Here is a 6,957-nt window from a genome sequence, read left to right as displayed (position 1 = left end):
CAAAAACCCTTAAAGATAGGTACTCATTCAGTTCCATTTTATTTATAAGGAAATAAGCTTAGACCACGTAAGTAACTTGTAAAAAATTACAATCTGAAATTTGTTTCTTGAAATATCTCTTGTATCAAACATCTCATATCTTAGGTCAGGCCTTATTTTTCACTGAACAATGACAATGGCCTCAAAACTGATTTCTGTGACTAACCAGTCCTAAATCCTTCCCATTCTTCACCAACTTCTCATACCAGCACTTATCTGTTGTATGGTAGCTGACAATAGCAATTCTTTGCATCCTGTCCGAATGCAATATGACTTGGCCACTTCCTTCATCAAGAAACAGTTGATTTCCCCACCCCTTAAATCTGGACTGTCCATATGATTTGCCTTGACCATTAAAGTTTCTAGTTGTTAGCTTGGAAACACATCTAACCACACCTCGCCTTAAGTCTGTTTTCCTCAACCTGTGTTCACCCATACCCTCTTTAGATATGTACAAAATGCTAGGCTTTCTCTCTCCTAAATTTATTTGAAACTGGGGGGGTAAGTTCCTTCACCATTCTGCACCTGAATTTCCTCACCTGTGAAATGGGGATTTTGTACCACCTTACTGGTTATTATGAGAATTAAATGAGTTAATGTTAGTAAAGTGTTTAGGACAGTACCTGACATATATTCGTATATAGCACGGGCTATATAAAATAAAATAATGTGACTAAAAATAAGCCATAGCAATAGCAGTTTTATTAGAGAAACGCTTTTGTTTTGCTCCTGAGAGCTACTTATTTTTCACTTGGATCTGGTGACATCAGTATGAGTATGGAGTCAGCTTGCATGCCATAAGCACTTCTATCCAAGAAGGTGTAGGAGACAACATCTCGTGGGTGGCAAACCAGTTATTGAAAACTAGACATGCAGAAAAGCACGTTTCCCTTCTTGAGAAGCACTGGTAGGATATTATTAAACATTTAACTCCTAATTCACAGAGAATATATTCTTGGTAGGCGGTATGTAAATCAAATCCTAACATCTATGTTATTTAAAGAACTCATTTGGGGAATCATTCTGCAAACTGAAGATGGCGTTTATAAAGCAAATCAGTATCCTTTTGAGGGACATTCAAAATTTTGACTAGAGATATACTGAATTTCTTTGTGTCTAAAACAAATCTGCCCTCCATGGGTAGATTTCCCTCAGGGGACTCTGGTCTCTGTCTTTCCAGTTAAATTTGGTGGAACAAATGTTGTGCAAGCTCTAAGCTTAGGCCTCACTAGGCCTTGCAGCTCCACTCTCTCATACTGGAACTCTTCATTTATTATTCTCTGAGTCTACTGGGTTGGCTGGTGATTCTGCTGACATAAGCTGGGCTTGTGTCTAAGGCTCACTTATGTGTCTGCAGTCAGGGGGTTCTGCTCATCTTGGCTGGGCTCTCACTTGTGTATGAGTCTGAGCAGGGACAACTGGGCTGAGTAGGTTCTACTCCACCAGGCCTCATTCTCTGGCGGGCTAGCTTAGACTTGTTGTAATGGCTGTGGCAGGGTTCCAGAAGAAAGAAAATAATTCTCTTGTAGCCTAGGTTCAGAACTAGAACAACATTGCATTCTGTTAGTTGAAGGAAGTCACAGAGTAAACTCAGCCCAGGTTTTACAGGGGTGGGAAAATAGACTACACCTTCAGAAGGGAGAAGCACAAAGTTATTTTGCAAACAGCACAGATAGAGAAAAGGTGGGAGTATTGGGATCATCTAAATTATGATCACTTTACCACAGAAGAAAAACTCTCCCCTAACTCAGAGATAGTAGGGAGCCTCTGAGGTGGTAGGGGGCTCAGACCACTGAGGGCAAACACCTGACATTGCTTTGAAAATTATATATAAAGTCCCCCACAGATAATGCTTCTGCGTGTAGTGTCCTAACTTACCTGTAGGACAGTGAGTTCCTTGGAGCTGCGCTGTGTCCCCTTCCTGACCTCCCCTTCAGTACTGAGGAAAAGGTTCACAGAAGTGAAAGGAAACAGAGAAGCAAAACAGTTACTGAGAACAGGGGTGCACACACTGTTCTCAACCCCAGAATAAAAACTTCAAATCCTCTTTGAGAAGCTCCCTTCTGTAAGCTTTCCTCCCCACTTTCCATTTGACAGTGGAGGACACATTAGGATGACTTGCTCAAGGTCACCAGCTAATGGAAACCTACCAGGCCTGCTGGAAGGACCGCAGGTAAGAGTAACTCTCCCTTACTCTCTCCACCCAAGCGCGGATCTGGCTCATGGAATGGTGTGGTGTTGCCTTACAGATGCTTTCCTGATAACATACGAGTAGGTTGAGGCCTGGAAAGCCAACCCCACTGGATGCTTGTATCCTGCTCTTCCATTCCTTAGCCTCTGCCTCCAGCTTGCCTCTCCCAATCCTCCACGTGGCCATGCCAAAGCACTGGTAGGAGTGTATCACATCTCTGCTTAAAATAATGAGCTCAAGTTTCTTGAGCTCTTATAATGGGCCAGTTGCTGTTCTAAGCTCTTTCCTTGAATTAACTCATTTAATCTTCACAATTCTGTGAGGTAGTCACTATTAATTATTATCCCCCATTTAAGGAAACAGGCACAGGAAGTTAAGGTGACTTACTCAAAGTTACACAGTAAGTAAGTGACAAAGTTAGTATTTGAACTCAGGTAGTCTGGCTCCTGAGCTGGACTTCTTAGTCCAGAAAAACCCTCTCTGTAGGTCTCTATTTACTAATAATATAACAACTAACATGCATGCATTGCTTATTATATGCTAGGCCCTGTTCTGGTTTTGTTACATGTATTATATCATTTGATTCTTACAATAGTACTAGAGAATTGGGGTATAATATTAATATATACAAATTACCTCATTTTACAGGTAAGGAAATTGGGGCACAGTCACATAACAAAGATGGGCTACTGTTCCAGTTTTACAGCCAAGCTTTAAACCACTGTGCTGTCAGGCTTCCCCAAGGGCTGTTCAGCCCAAAGGCCCAGCATCCAAAGCTCTTTGGGTTCATGCAGCATGAACTCTACATTTCCACCAAAGCATGTCTATGAATGTTTTTTTCCAACCAGACTTTAAGCTCTACAAGGCCAAATTTGAGATGTGGTACTTGCCTCAGTTTCCCCACCTCACAGCAAGGGTTAGTAGATGTCTGTTGAATCACAGAATGCCAGAGGTGAACTGTCATGGAACCCTCTCTCAGAGGAATGAAGTGACCACCCACCATGACCTGAACATTAGACTCAGTCCAAGACTTGCTGCCTTGGCCTCCAGAACCCATCCAAGTCCCCCATAACCTTTTTATAAATTAAATCCTGTTTAATATGCCCCAAGAAATCTACAACTTAGAGAAACCATCAGCACAGGAAACAAACACAAGTGAATATTTTGTTAATGGAGTTCCTAAATTAATAAATTTTGGCCCAACTCACAATAGGTACCAACTTGGTGATTAAGCCTCAGGAATGGCCAGAGTTTCCCCACACCTATACTCTTATTTTCTACTTGAGAGGGAGAGGGGTTCAGGAAGAATGCTTCTCATTTACAACAGAGAAAACTGACTTATCCAAGATCACCCAACAAGTGATAAGTAAATCCCTTTATTCCATCAGGAGATGGGTGAGGTGACCTTGTAAAATCTTCGGACTGGAGTTTCCACCCTGCATCTTGTTAGCTCCCCTCTTATAGAAAAACTGAGGTCCAGAGATTTGAAACTTACAAAGGGCCATCAGTGCTGAATAGGCACTCAACTGGGACTGAAGTCTTAGAAACACAAGGATTTAGACCCCTCCCGAATATTCTCAATAGCCTGACAGCGATGGCCCTCAGGTCCAGATTCTTCTAATAACATTCAAGGCTCTCCACACGTGGGGCCTTTCATTCAGTCACCACGCATAAAGAACCCCACAGACGACTCCTAATAATCCTGCAAGGTAGGCATTATAACAATTCCCCTTGAGGACAGAAAAGGAGCCACAGGTTAAACCTGACAAGGTCAAGAGACTGAAATGCTTCTCATTTACAACAGAAGATGGCGTGAACATAAAAAAATTCTTAACTAAGGTAGGCCATGGCGGGAAATCACATTTTTAGGTGAATGAAGATGAAAGTCAATCTTCACCTTAAGTGAGCCTGTCTATTGTCTTTTTGTACCTAAGATGACATCCTTGGAATGTTGTAGTCACACAGCAACCTAGCAGTCTGTCCCCTCCAATCTTTCCTTAGGGAAAGGTGACCCTGCGGGATTGTCCCTCATTGGGGTTGAGTTTATGCTACTCTAAGTCTCCATGTTTGGTCCTTGTAAGCAGGGTCTGCAGTCAAAGACGGGTAAGTTTTCTCACGGGAGAAACAACCTAAGCCAGACGGGACCCCCCTAGGACCCCCATGAGCTAATGTAAAGTTAGGAGGTAGCTGTGCCCCTCCTCTTCTGAGAAGCATGCCTCAACTATTGTCCTTTACCCTCAGGTGTAATGGACCCATTAGAACAATAGCATCTTGCCCCTCCTGTTTGACTCATGGGATAATCTTATCTTGTGAGACTTGTTCCCCCAGGGATTGTATGCACCACACCTTGGTCATTTGGGGGATGGTATGCATCGGTTCCTTTGGGACGATTATGGGATTTGGAATAAATGATTATTGTGTGGTGTAAGAGTTTCGCAGACCCTGCCCCTAATCATGTGATCTCTATTGTAAAAAATCAATAAATACCCACGGTGACCCGATTCAGGGCCCTTGAGGTTGTGAGTCCCTTGGTCCTCTGTGATTTAACTATATTTGAGTCTCTGTCTCTTTATGAGAGTTTAACCCTCGCCGCCTCCCTCGCCTTCCCACGGCTTGTGTTGTGCAGGACGCAACAGAATGTCAGTAATCCCTTTTTCCAGACCAGAGCAGGAAACTACAAAATCCCTCATTATTATTATTGTCTCTTGATTAATATCTCTATGTGAACTTTTAACTGTCCTGTACCCATCTATGTAAAAGAAGTACCTGCCTCTCCAATTTACAGGCAACCCCTGTATAATACAGCACTTTTCTAACACGGTTTGAGAATTGGGGAATATCCTCATACAACATGGCATCCTAGAACACGGTTTCACTCTAACACGGTTTGAAAATTAGAGAAATCCCCGAACAACACGGAGCATAATAACAGTTTTTAAGAGCAAAAAATATCTCATTCAGAATTAAGGAAATCCCTGAACCACACGGAACATAATAAAAGCTTAGTAGTGATGACGAAGAAAACATTATTTAATACATATTAATATGTTATAGTTTTGGTGAAAATTTTATTAATAAAGATATTTCTCCTAATTATAAAAATATAATACTGTGTTTTTTTAAATCTTTCGAACCTAACCCCCCCTTTTTTGTACTAGTTGTTTCGTATAACATGGATTTGCATAACATGGCATTTTAAAGGAACCTAACAACTGTGTTATACGGGGGTTGCCTGTATTTTTATCTAATTCCAGAGATTTCCCCTGCTTTGCTTTCTCCCACCCCCTTAATCTACCATTAGTGGATTTCATGTAACCCTCATCCTTTGACTCTATACAAAATAAGCTGCAAACTGCCATTTTGCGAAGCATTTTCTCAATCCGTTGATTTTTGCTGATTTTTGCTTCCAGGCAATTGTCAGTTTGGCTCAAATAAACTCTTCCCGGCCCCCCTCAAGCCATTGTTTCTCACTCTAGTTGTGTAAGACACAGCTCCTTGGCCCATGCTGGTAGTCATTATGAGCCTGACACAACTCTGGCCCATGCTGGTATTGCCACCCCTGCTGAGGCAGTCACCAGCACTGGTCCTCTCCCTGCAGCAGCCCAGCTCCAGGGAGAGCTGTTGTTCACAATCTTAGCTGTAGAAGGCGCAGCTCACTGGCCCACGTGGGAATCAAACCTGTGATCTCTGCATTATCAACCCGGCACTCCAACCACCTTAGCCACCAGGGGCAGACCTCAAATAAACTCTTGTAAGCTTTCTCTTAGGCTGGATGTTTTTCGTTGACACCCTTTTAAAAGTAAAGTCACAGATTCAGAGAGGTAAAGACAGAAGTGTAGATGATGTGGGATATTTCTGTGTTGGGAATGAAACTGAAGAATGGAAGCATGGACCAGGGAGCGGTGAGGAGTTGCAAAAGAGGATAGTTTTTTAAAAGTAAAGAGTCGCAGCTCTCAAAAGAGAGGGGATCCTTACTGGGGTGCCCAGTGTCTAAGGCAAAAGCTCTTGTTTTTATATCTTCCCTTGTCTGCTTAGAGAAAGGAGCTGGCACCTTCTAATGGAATTTGTCTAATAGGTTTGTTCTGTTTGCCCATCCTGAAGGGATTAATGAAATAACCCATCCCTATCTATCAGATCTGTTCATTTGTAGGGCCAAAAGGGATTTATGAGATAATTTATTAACCTCAAGGTGCAGTTACATTTTGTCCTGGATAAAATGAGCCATTTCAGAACCTGGAGTTTCAGAATTTGGCTGTGTTTGTTTATTCCACCAGGGACCTTCCTGTCTACCTAACAACATGCTAACTAACCTGTCTCATAGAGACTATAGAGGTTTCAGCAGACTGTGTTCCCAATCACGAGGCACTTTTCTATACTCCATTCCACAGATCTCACTTCCAGAGGCTGTAATGGTGGTACTGCTAGATGGGTAAGAGCAATGATTTAGGATTAGAGCTGAGTTGGAATCCCCTTAGCCACCTGTGTGAACCACAGAAGTTATTTAACCCTTCTTGTCCTTTACCTCATCTGTAAATTGAGGATAATAAAAATGCCTTCGTTATGTCTGTTGAGAGCACAAATGAGATAAAGCACAAGAAGTCCTGGGAGAGAGGCCCAGATGGGAATAGTGTGTGTGTGTGTGTGTGTGTGTGTGTGTGTGCGCGCGCGCGCGCTAGCAATTCCCCCCACCTGCCAATGAAGGGCATGAAGTCCCCTGACTCCTGGTC

Source organism: Rhinolophus hipposideros (assembly GCF_964194185.1).
Source record: "Rhinolophus hipposideros genome assembly, chromosome: 8".
NCBI lineage: Eukaryota > Metazoa > Chordata > Mammalia > Chiroptera > Rhinolophidae > Rhinolophus > Rhinolophus hipposideros.
The sequence above is the reverse complement of the archived record's forward strand: the minus strand, read 5'-3'. Positions refer to the sequence as shown.